The sequence below is a fragment of the Crocuta crocuta genome, unplaced genomic scaffold (genome assembly GCF_008692635.1).
Source record: "Crocuta crocuta isolate KB4526 unplaced genomic scaffold, BGI_CrCroc_1.0 scaffold26, whole genome shotgun sequence".
In the NCBI taxonomy this organism is placed as follows: domain Eukaryota; kingdom Metazoa; phylum Chordata; class Mammalia; order Carnivora; family Hyaenidae; genus Crocuta; species Crocuta crocuta.
The window spans coordinates 11,668,122-11,680,553 of record NW_027532249.1 but is presented as its reverse complement, the minus strand read 5'-3'; the positions used below and the strand labels follow the sequence as shown (position 1 = coordinate 11,680,553).

Genomic DNA, 12,432 nt, shown 5'->3' with positions numbered 1-12,432 from the left:
TGAATAAAATTGAATGAGAGAAGTAACCACTGACACCAAAGATATGCAAAGGATTATAAGACACTATTATGAAAAATTACATGCCAACAATAAATTGAACAACCAAGAAGAAATGGAGAAACTCCTAGGTATGTTCAATCTTGTAAAAGTGAATTAGGAATTAATAAAAAATATGAACACAATGATGACTAGCAATGAAACTGAAGTGGTAATCAAAAACTCTCAACAAACAAAAGTTCAGGACCAGATGGATTTACAGGTGAATTCTACCAAACATTTAAAGAAGAGTTAATCTATTATCCTCAAACTACTCCAGAAAATAGAGGAAGGAAAGCTTCCAAACCCATTTCACAAGGCCAGTATTACCCTGATACCATAATGAAAGACACTACAAAAAATGAAGACTACAGGCCAACACCCCTGATGAACACAGATGTAAAAATCTTCAACAAAATAGTAGCAAACATCATTCAACCACACACTGAAAGGATCTTTCACCATAGTGAAGTAGGATTTATTCCAGAAATGCATGGATGGTTCAACATTCGCACATCAATCAATGTGACACACATTAACTAACTGAAAGATAAATATCATATAATCACCTCAGCAGATGCAGAAAAGGCATCTAAGTACAACATTCATTTTTGATAAACAAAACAAAACAAAACTTTCAGCAAAGTGGGTTTAGAGGGAACACCTCAATGTAATAAAGGCCATATATGAAAAACTCACAGCTAGCATGGTGGAAAAAACTGATAGCTTTTCCTCTACATCAGGAACAAGACAATGATGTCCATTCTCACCTCTTTCAACATAGTACTGGAACTCCTAGTCACAGCAATCAGACAAGGAAAGGAAAAAAAGAAAAGGCATCCAAATTAGTAAGAGAAAAGCAAAATTGTCACTAGTTGCAGACGACATGGTATGATCTATAGAAAACCCGAGGACTCCACCAAAAACTATTGGAACTAATAAATGACTTTGGTAAAATTCCAAGATACAAAATTAATATACAGAAATCTTTTGAGTTTCTACCCACTAATAACAAAGCAGCAAAAACAGAAATTAAGACAACAATCTTATTTATAATTGCACCAGAAAGAATAAAATACCTAGGAATAAATTTAACCAAACAAGTGAAAGAATGGTACACTGAAAATTATAAGACATTAATGAAAGAAACTGAAGACAACACAAATATAAAGGTATACCATGCTCATGGAGTGGAAGAATTAATATTGTTAAAACACCTACACTACTCAAAAAAATCTACAGATTCAATGCAATCCCTATCAAAATACCCACAGCATTTTCCACAGAATTAGAACAAATTATCCTAATATTTGTTTATGGAGCTACAGAAAACCTGGACAGCCAAAGCAATCTTGAGAAAGAACAAAGCTGAAGTATCACAGATTTTAAGATATGCTATAGAGTTACAGTAATCAGAACAAATATGGTACTGGCACAAAAACAGACCCATGGGTAAATGGAATAAAACAGCCCAGAAATAAATCCATGCTTATATGGTCAATTAACTTATGACAAAGGAGGAAAGAGTATACAATGGAAGAAAAAACAGTCTTTTCAATAAATGGTGTTGGGAAAATTGGACAGCTACATGCAAAAGAATGAAACTGGACCACTTTCTTATACTATACACAAATAAAAACACAAAAATGGATTAAAAACCTAAATGTGAGACCTGAAACCATAAAACTCCAGAAGAAAAACACAGGCAGCAATCTCTTTGACATCACCCATAGCAACATATTTTTGGATAGGTCTCTTCAGGCAAGGGAAACAAAAGCAGAAGTAAATTATTGGGACTACGCCAAAATGAATAGCTTCTGCAGAGCAAAGGAAACCATCAGCAAAACAAAAAGGCAACTCACTAAATGGGAGAAAATATCTGCAAGTTATATATCTGATAAGGGGTTAGCCACCAAAATATATACAGAACTTATACAACTCAACACCAAAATAACAAATAATCTGACAAATGAGCAGAAGAACTTAACATTTTTCCAAAGAAAATATACACATGTAAAGACATCACTACTCATCAGGGAAATGCATATCAAAACCACAAGGAGACATCACCTCCTATCAGTAAGAACAGTTAATATCGAAAAGAGATAACAAGTGTTGATGAAGATGTAGAGAAAAGGAACCCTTAAGCACTGTTGGTGGTAATATAAATTGGTGCATCCACTGTGGAAAACAGTATAGAGGTTCTTCAAAAAATTAAGAATAGAAGTACTGTATGATCCAGTTATTCCACTATTGGGTATTTACCCAAAGAAAACCAAAACACTAACCCCAAAATATTTTACTGCAACATTATTTACAATAACCAAGATATGGAAGCAATGTGTCCATTAATAAATGGATAAAGATGTAATATATATACATGGAATATTACTCAGCCATAAGAAAGAATGAGATTTTGACATCTGCAACAGCATGGATGGACCTATAAGTTATTATGCTAAAGAGGTAATTAAATTACCAATTCAATGTCTTTTAACATACACACATTCTCAATTTTTCTTGTTACATTTTGGTAACTTATAACTTTCAAGATCTAATTATCCAAGTTGTTAAATTTCTATCTGCTCTAAGTTGTTCATAATGTTTCTTTACCGAGGTACTACCAGGTTTACCAGCCCTTCCGGGTTTCTACTGAAAGTGCTGAATGATCAACAAGGACTTTTTCCTTTAGCTAGTAAAAACTCAAATGCCTCCCACTCCTCTATAACCTCAAAGGGCCATTAGCTCATATCAACCTGGTCACTGTTTGCCTGGCTTTATAGTTTCACTCTACACATATACATTCTGAAATTCAGAAAGACTCCTATTGAGGCTTTTAGAATTACTGTTCTACATAGCGTCCTTCTACTGGAATCTTGCCCTGCAACTTTCAGCTGCCTCAGTCTCCATGAATTCTGATCTCTGTCTCCTCAATTTATTGAGACCACTGTCCCTTTACCCAAGATCCCTCTGCCTGCTCTGTAATTCAGATTGTGCCTCTAGGCAGGAAGTTGGCATGATTAGGTGGCCATACAGCTCACCTTGTCTGTTTTTCATATTTCAGGTGACACAGTCTTGCACTGCTGTTGTCTAACATCTGAAAACAGATCTTCAGTTTTTAGGGATATTTTTAAGGGGAGAGGATTGTAAATCCATTATGGTATGGCCACTTAAAATGTTCTTTAAGGGGCGCCTGGGTGGCTTAGTTGGTTAAGCGTCCAACTTTCGCTTAGGTCATGATCTCGCGGTTCGTGGGTTCGAGCCCCGCATCGGGCTCTGTGCTGACTGCCAGCTCAGAGCCTGGAGCCTGTTTCAGTCTGTGACTCCCTCTCTCTCTGACCCTCCCCTGCTCACACTGTCTCTCTCTCTCTCCTAGAAATAAATAAAACATTAAAAAAAATTTTTTTAAATAAAAAAAAATTTTTTAAATGTTCTTTAGGGGCGCCTGGGTGGCTTAGTCGGTTGAGCGTCCGACTTTCGCTTAGGTCATGATCTCGCGGTTCGTGGGTTCGAGCCCCGCGTCGGGCTCTGTGCTGACTGCCAGCTCAGAGCCTGGAGCCTGTTTCAGTCTGTGACTCTCTCTCTCTCTGACCCTCCCCTGCTCACGCTGTCTCTCTCTGTCTCTCTCCTAGAAATAAATAAAAACATTTAAAAAAAAATGTTCTTTAAAATTATTTCATTCCCTGGTTTTAATGTCATTAAAGTGCAGGGAGTATTAATTTCCAAAAAAAAAAAGTTATACTTCAGTTTATATGATAAAAGATTTATTCTTTAATAATGACCACTTTCAAACAAATGGACATTTTAAGTGTTTTACTATAATCAGTTAAAGTACTCTGTGGGACTTTTCCTTTTAGTTTCAAGAAAGAAAAGTGATTTTTATAGTATCATTTCCTTTTGTGCCTGCCTGGTAAGTCTAAAATTTTACTCGGCTTAATGCTTGGCAGGTTGTTCTGGACTCAAGAAGGGGTTTTATTCTAAAGATAAAAATGGTAATAGGAAGGAGGTACAAATCTCTTAAAAATCAGAAACTAGGGGCACCTGGGTGGCTCAGTCGGTTAAGCATCCGACTTTGGCTCAGGTCATGATCTCGTGGCTCATGGGTTCAAGCCCTGAATCAGGTCCAGTGCTAACAGTTCAGAGCCTGGAGCCTGCTTCAGATTCTGTCTCTCTCTCTCTCTTTCTCTCTCTCTCTGCCCCTCCCTTGTTCCTACTCTGTCTCTGTCTCAAAAATAAACAAACATTACAAAAAAAAAATTAATCAGAAACTAAAGAACAATCTGATCATACAGCTTAATCTCAAAAGGCTGGTGTCTGAGTTTGAATGCATATCTTTCAAGTAATCACTGCTTTACTGGTAGGAGCTTATTGCTTCCCTACCATATGTGGATTCAGCATCTCTATTTCTGTATTCCTGGAGCTTTAACCAACTACTTTGCTCTACTAGGATAGCTGTTCCCTACATCATAACTTCTACTTACTTGTAATTTTTAATCATTTGTGGTCTATTCCAGGTTCCCACAATTTCCCACAGCCACTGTTTGATTTGCCTGTGTCTGAGTTTGCACTGATATGAAGGGGGTGCAAACAAAAGCCCTAACCTGCTGGCCAGTTGTAGTCTGGCCATCAGGTGCTCACTCCATGGTTCTCCTTAAGTCTAGAAGGTACCATGATGACTGCTTTGTTTAGCATAAGCTCTTGCTTTATTAGCTAGTACAAATACACATTTTAGCAAAATGTACTTAAAGTGAAAACCTTTCAAAGTGAAAAAATTTGTTAACACAAATTTTTAATTTAATACAGTTAAATTAAAATTTTAAATTAATACAGTTAATACAGTCAACTGTATTAACAACTATCAAGTTAATACAGTTGACTCTTGAACAACACAAGTTTGACTGTGTAGGTCTACTTATACACAGATTTTTTTTTTATAGTGCCGTAAATGCATTTGATGATTTTAACATTTTCTTTTCTCTTTATTGTAAGAATACAGTATTTGATACATACCACATACAAAATATGTGTTGACTGTTTATGTTGTTAATAAGGTTCCTGGTTAACAGCAGGCTATTAGTAGTCAAGTTTTGGGGGAGTCAAAAGTTATATATGAATTTCTGACTGTGCGGAGGCTTGATTCCCCTAATCCCTAAATTATTCAATGGTCAAAATGTATATGTAAAATTTTACCTTGATTCCTCATCACACCTGAACTACCTTCTCATCTTTCCTGAATAATGAGCAAGAAAAGGTGCTGTGGAACTAAAAATATCAACAGAGCCTTGCTGATGAGGCAAGTTCTCAGGAGCAGAGAAATAAAATGGTCCCTTTACTATTTCTCATATGGCTGTCTTGTCATCCCAGAAAAGAATATAAATTATTGTACTTGAAAACCAGGGCCATTACATTTGTCTTTTGTTCAGATTCTTGTAGGAAATACAGGATTAAAGAAATGACAACATCAAGAATTGCTACCAGGTATTTACTCAGGTATTCTTTCTTCAAATCTTTGGCCTTTGATAATCCCATTCATTTCAACTTTCCCACTTCTTTTCTTTCCACATATCCCCCCTTAAGTTAACAAAATTTATTCCAACTTTCCTATGTTATTCACACTTGCTTAAAATACAGTCTAAACTTTCTGGATTTCTGACTGTGTTTGCTGTTTCCACATTAAAACTGCCTATAAGGGTCTCCAATTAACTCCCATTGCTGATCCAATAGTCCATTTTCAGTCCTCATTTTACTTGAGCTGTCAACCACACTGGACACAGGGATTACTCCCCTTTCCTTAAAATGCTTTTTCCACCTGGTTTCTAGGACACATACTCCTATTCCTTCCACCTACCATGTAGCCCCAATTACTTCTCTAACCTCATCTCCTACTACTGTGCTCTTACTTGCCCCAGTTCTGCCACACAGCCTTCTTGCTATCCTTTAGATGGGCCAAGCATACTTCCATCTCAGGCCACTGCACTTTCTTCTCTCTGCCTGGAAAGTTCTTCTACCAAATACCTGCACAGCTCATCCCTCAGCTTAAGTCTTTGTGCTACTGTCACCTTCTCAATGACACTATCTCTGACCAACCTATATAAAGCAGCAATACATTCCCTAGAGCACTGCCTATTCTCCTTTAACCTGCTTTATTTTTCTTGATACCAGTTTTATTACCATATAAAGCATAAGCATTGGGTGCACAGACTCTTTTTTTTATTGGATATACAGCATAATGAATGGTTAAGAGAACAGACTTCAGAGACAGAACTGGGTTCAAAGTCTGAGTCCACCACTTAGCTGTGTCAGCTTTGGCAAGTTACTCAACCTTTCTGTGCCTCAGTTTCCTCAACTGTAAAATAGGGATAATAATAGTAAGCTTCATAGAGTTGTTGAGTGCTACAAGAGTTACTTGTAATGCACCTACAACAGCACCTGGCATATAGTATTCATTAATGTTTGCTATCATGGTGACGATTCTGATAATAATGGCTCCCCTCTCCAGAATATACAATGGGAAAATTGGGGGAAAAAATCTTAGAAAGTATAACACATGTAATAAACAAATGTACACCTCAGTGAATTAGCACAAACCAAATACCTATGTAACTCATCATCCAGATCAAGAAACACACTGCCAGCAACCATTCTATTGGAAATATACCTTGCAGTAGATAGCTGGGTCACAGAGTATACACTGCTGAACAGTTCTCTAGGGTGGCTGTACCAGTTTATACTCCCCCATCAACAGAGTGTGAAAGTTACCACTGCTTCACATCTTCACTAATGCTTGGCATTTTGAATCTGTCTGGTAAACGTGTAGTGGTCTCTCATTGTGATTTTAATTTTACATTCATAATTACTAATAAAGTGAATGCCTTTACATGTTTATTGGCCATTCTCCTTTGTGAAATGTCTGTTCAAGACACTTGTATACTTTTATGCAGGGCTGTCTTTTTCTTATTGATCTACAGGCATTCTCTGTATTTTCTAAATATCAGAGGAGTGGAATTTTTATCCCCGTTAACTTCTGTATTCCCCCAGAACAAAGCTAGGAACATAATAAACATCAATAAACATTTCTTCAGTGAATGAATGCTTGCACTGTCTGTCTTCAGATCACCTCCATTTCTACAACTCTGCTTCATAATCTGGCAATTTATGGTCATTTTCAAAGGCTAATTCAACCAAAAGTGGTTCTAACATGTTGGCTACTTCATAATCTTCACAAGGTAGAATTCTGTCCATAACACTCTCTAAGATAAATCTGTCAATGGCTTCCTACTACATACAGGATAAAATCCTAACTCCTTAACTTGGTATTCCAAGTTAACTTCTCCAACTTACTTTCCTAACCTGCTTTCCTCATCACTATTAAACTTCCAAAACACAGACTTAGGAGTGGGGAAAACAAAAAAGCCAATTAGAAGTTAACTACACAAATCAAGAGATTGTGTTTTAGGCAGAGACAGCAGGGTGTTCAAAAGCTCACAGACCAGAGAGAACAAAGTGGATTTTTGAAACCATAAGTAGTTCAGTGCTAAAGTACACATAAAAGAGTAAGAGGAGAAAAGAGGTCAGAATACATAGCAACAAGGAACAGAGCCTTTATCACAATGATCCTGTATTTCCTTCTAATTAAAGCAAATTGCTTTATATATATGGACATTCACTTCATTTTTGTTGAAAAAAATAAATTACTGAACTGTAACTTGATTCTGAATAATTCTATCCAACAACCCAATAGGTTGGCCCCCAAAAGGGTCAAGCATAACAAGCATTCTAGAAATACTTGCAGGTTTTCCAACCATTTCCTAACTTATCAATTCCATAAGTCAGATAAAAATGTTTCTCAACTTTATACACATATAGGTGTCACATATCAGAGTTACCTATATTGAACCTGCTTTGTAACAGTATGACTAGTGGAGTTAGGACAAATTTGATACATTTTTAACACATCTGGCTCAATCATTAGCAGGTAACACTTTACACTGTGTGAAGGTATTTTGTTTTAATAGTACTTTATAGTTTTACAATGCTTTATTTTCAAAGTACTGTATTACTTCAATTTGATCCCATAATAATTCTAACAGTTACCAGCAAAAGAGTAAGGATAATCTCTACATCATATAAAGAACCTGAGGCCTAGGGAGGTTGACCTGCTCAAGAAGAGGAGGCTGAGTCTTCAGAGTTCTATGCTACCTTCATTCCACTATTCACAGAGAACTTTTAGGGAAGCCTGTGTATACCATTTTGTTCTTTGATAAATTATTAAATATTAGCCCTTTAGAAAATGTTACAAACATGATAACACTATTGGCAGTCAGCTTCACTGCCCCACCTACAAATCTAACTGGAAAACAGAACCCCACCCCTCTGTACCATGACCATGTTGCCTTATTATTAGTAACAGTGATTATTATTTCTCAGATAATTGAACATACTTTTGAAGGCTAAAAAAATTTTTAATGTACATTGTATCTGTANTCCAGTTTACAACTACATTTTAAATCTGTAAGACATCCCAAAGAAATATTTTACAGAATTTCATAAGATATGAAATGATCAGTTCTCCACAGGTCACAGTGGTCTATATGCCATAAACATAAGGGATGATTTTCCTTTAACTTTCATTTTCAAATCTCCTCCCTTTAGCATAAAACACAGACAGGCAGGACTAGGAAAGAATAGAAAACATAGATGGGAAGGAGGAAACAGCAGACTACTAAAGGGCGTGTACTTTGTCTTGTAAAAGCAAACAAAGAACTTAATTTTCCAAGAGTCAAAGGAGAACAGAAAATATGAGCAATGGAAAACTGACCTTGCAGTGCTCACTACTGATAGCAATTTTCTACCCTTTTTTAAAAATTTTAGATATACAAACAATTGACCTTAAAGAAAAAGTAAACCTACTCATTCTAAATTCCTGGTGAGTCCTTACTGTTTCTTTCTTTTTTTTTAACTTTATTTTCATTTATTTTGAGAGAGAGAGAGCAAGCGCAAGCGTGAGCGACCAAGCAGGGGAGGGGCAGAGACAGAGGGAGAGAGGGGATCCCAAGCAGGCTCCACACTGTCAGCACAGAGCCAGATGCCAGGCTCGAACTCATGAACTGAGAGATCATGACCTGAGCCAAAATCAAGACTTGGACACTTAACCGAATGAGCCACCCAGGCACCCCTCTCCCCTTGAAGCTTCTTTACTGAAATCTGGCATAGAATAGGCCATAAAAAGGACCTAATATAAAAAACATGAAAAGAATTGTAAAGAATACTTAAAATGTATTGCATTAGGAAATTAGTAATAAAAATCACTTGCAAATTAATGTAAAGCCCCAAGATTTTTTAAAAAGTATTCAATTCAACATGGAGTAAATCTGATTTATGATGATCCCAGGTAAAAGTTAATTACCTCTGGCCACTTTAGGAGATTATTAAACACAGTTTGCTGCTGGGGCGCCTGGGTAGTTCAGTCAGTTAAGCATCTGACTTCGGCTCAGTTCATGATCTTGCGGTCTGGAGCCCCAAGTCAGGCTGTGCTAACAGCTCAGAGCCTGTAGCCTGCTTTGGATTGTGTCTCACTATTCTCTTTGCCCCTCCCCTGCTCATGCTCTGTTTCCCTCTCTCAAAAATAAATAAATGTTTAAAAAAATTTTTTTAATAAAAAAATAAAAAGTTTGTTGGTAGAAAGGCACTGATATTTATCAAGTATCATTCCTTTACAAATTCAGTCAACTTTTGAAAAAAGAAAAGCTGATTTTACACCTATCTTAAGAATTTTTATCCTCTCAGATTTTTACACCTTATGTTATTACTGTCCTTTATCAAGATTTTACACTTGCAAATTACTGTAAATAATTAGAAATTACCCCAAGTCCTTAAATTAAATGCACCTTAAGCACTCTTTGGATTCTTTAGAGTTTTAAAACTTAAAAACATACAAAGCAACTATTTCTATAGTAATGTATATATCCCTACTGTTTTTTTATCTCTTTAGGACTAAATGGGAGAAATTAGATACACACACATTTTTAGAAAGTTTATAAAACTGACCTGAAAGTCTTTAATGTTCCCCAAATTCCCATGATGTTTACTTTATTCCCACCAGGCTTTGCTGTGACAACACCTGGAGTTTCAATGGATGGTTTAGCCATAGACTTAAAACTTAGAAGTTTAATTGGTATATAAATTGAATAAATAACTGTAAACATGAAATTAATACAGAAGATCTGGGGAGAGGGAGCTTTCAGCAACATAAGCAACCAACAAGGAACACTCAGGTGTGCTTCAAAAACCAAAATAAGTCATGAAGGGGAGCATGGCTGGAGATGAGTTTAGGGAAGTAAAGGCAAGAAGGATTCAGTTTAATCTGTTAAAATTCTCAAAAACTCAAAACCTTTCTGATCTCTGATAACTTTTGGTGTAGGTCTCATATTCTATTCAACCACTAGCCTTTTCTCAGGAATCAGCAGAAACTGTTTATCTGCCTCTCATACTCAAGCTAATATTTCTAAGTAATAGGAGTAAGAAAGTTTTTTTAAATAAGTTTTAATTGATACCCAAGAATTTAATTTTAATTTGTGCATATTATATATATTTAAAACCACTTTTTCCAGTTACAAAAAACTTTGTTTTGAAATGTTACAAAAGTTCCAATTACATTCTTTTAGTATATGTGCTGCCCAAGCTAGCACAATAAACACATTCGTTTAAAGCACTGTCCTTTTTTAGCTTACTCTGCTACCTAATATCCTTCCTCAAGCAAGATGATGTGTTACTACATGCAACACATTTGAATTTTATAAAATGTTTATTGGGAGGGGAGGGATAGAGACATGGAGACACAGAATCTGAAGTAGGCTCCAGGCTCTGAGCTGTCAGCACAGAGTCCACGTAGGGCTCGAACTTGTGAACCATGAGCATGACCTGAGCCAAAGTAAGACACTTAACCGACTGAGGCACCCAGGTGCCCAACATGTAGTTTATTTTAACTGTTAGAGCTTGATACAAATTAAATGTCTGCTTCAAAATTTAATTGCCAAATGTTAAAAGATGTTTTATTTTTAACTCTCATTAAGAAAATTCTATCGTGTCATCAATAAACAAAAAAAGTATAGTTTTAGTATACACTAGGTACTTTAATGCTTATTGCTCCTCCATTTTCTTAGCCTGTTTCATTCAAAAATCAATGACAATGTAATTCTCTGGACATCTACTAGGCAAATAGGTGTTAAACAACCAATTTAGCCTTTAAATAGGCCATTTTCTTCTTCCAAAGTCCACAGAATAATGGTAATTATACAGTAGAATGTCAAAGGCAAGCAATGACTTTCTCGCAATTTTCTGGAAGAGAACATGATTTTACCTTTTTAAATTAATAGAAAAAGTCTCTCAGATCTAGAAGATCAAGACTGATTACTCGCATACCTGTAGGCACTCTCTTCTAGAAACATAAACATTCTAGAATGAAAGATTAAGTCTAGTTTTGTCAAAATACCCACTCACTATAGGAGGGTGTTTCAGCTGGGCAGCCGTTGGAACATCTTCCAAAAATCTCAAATTTACCATCTCCAAAATGGGACCTATCATCCTTCCCATCAAAATCTACTCTTCCTTCTCCTTCACTCATGTTTCAATGAATGGTAAGTACTATTGCCTTAGTCAGATACCCAAGAGTCATTCTTAACTCATACCCCATATATCAATCAGTCACCAGGACCTGCCCGTACTACACTGAAATTTCCAAAATTCTTCCACTTCTCGCTCAACCAATTACTACTTCCCTTGGCTACTAATCACTTCCTGTATTATTGCAAAATCTTCCTAAACTGATCTCCATACTTCTAGTGTCACCATTTCTCCAGTCTTTTCTGGCCGTAGTATGAAGATGTGTCTTCTACAAAGAAAATCTGATTAGGAGTGTGAAACTGAATAAAGGAAACCTCATTTAAAATGGAGTCAGGAAACCACATTTATTTTTAATTAAAAAAAATTTTTTTAACATTTATTTATTTTTGAGAGACAGAGACAGAGCATGAACAGGGTAGGGCAGAGAGAGAGGGAGACACAGAATCCGAAGCAGGCTCCAGGCTCCGAGCTGTCAGCACAGAGCCTGACACAGGGCTTGAACTCACAAATCACGAGATCATGACCTGAGCCGAAGTTGGCTGCTTAACCGACTGAGCCACCCAGGCATCCCAGGAAACCTCATTTAAAATGGAGTTGGGAAACCAGAAGAGGAGCCCTCAAGCCCTACCACTTGTCCTCAACCACAGGCCCCAATAGAAGAGACACACATTGCATTCCCTTTTTTTTTTAATTTTTTAAAATGTTTTATTTATTTCTAGGAGAGAGAGAGAGAGAGAGAGAGACAGCGTGAGCAGGGGAAGGTCAGAGAGAGAG

At 36.5% G+C, this 12,432-nt stretch overlaps 1 protein-coding gene across 3 annotated transcripts in view; it reads right to left on the bottom strand.

Moving 5' to 3' along the window:
- YES1 (YES proto-oncogene 1, Src family tyrosine kinase) overlaps positions 1-12,432 on the bottom strand; it is a 77,074-nt gene that overhangs the window by 36,592 nt on the left and 28,050 nt on the right. Inside the window, exon 1 of one of the 3 annotated variants that reach the window (XM_077778149.1) lies at positions 807-827. The exons of 1 other annotated variant lie outside the window; for it this stretch is intronic. The gene's annotated coding sequence lies outside the window, so the exon portion shown is untranslated. Of the gene's footprint in view, positions 1-735; positions 755-806; positions 828-12,432 lie in introns of those variants that run through there. One more of the 3 variants, XM_077778147.1, reaches the window with a different exon arrangement.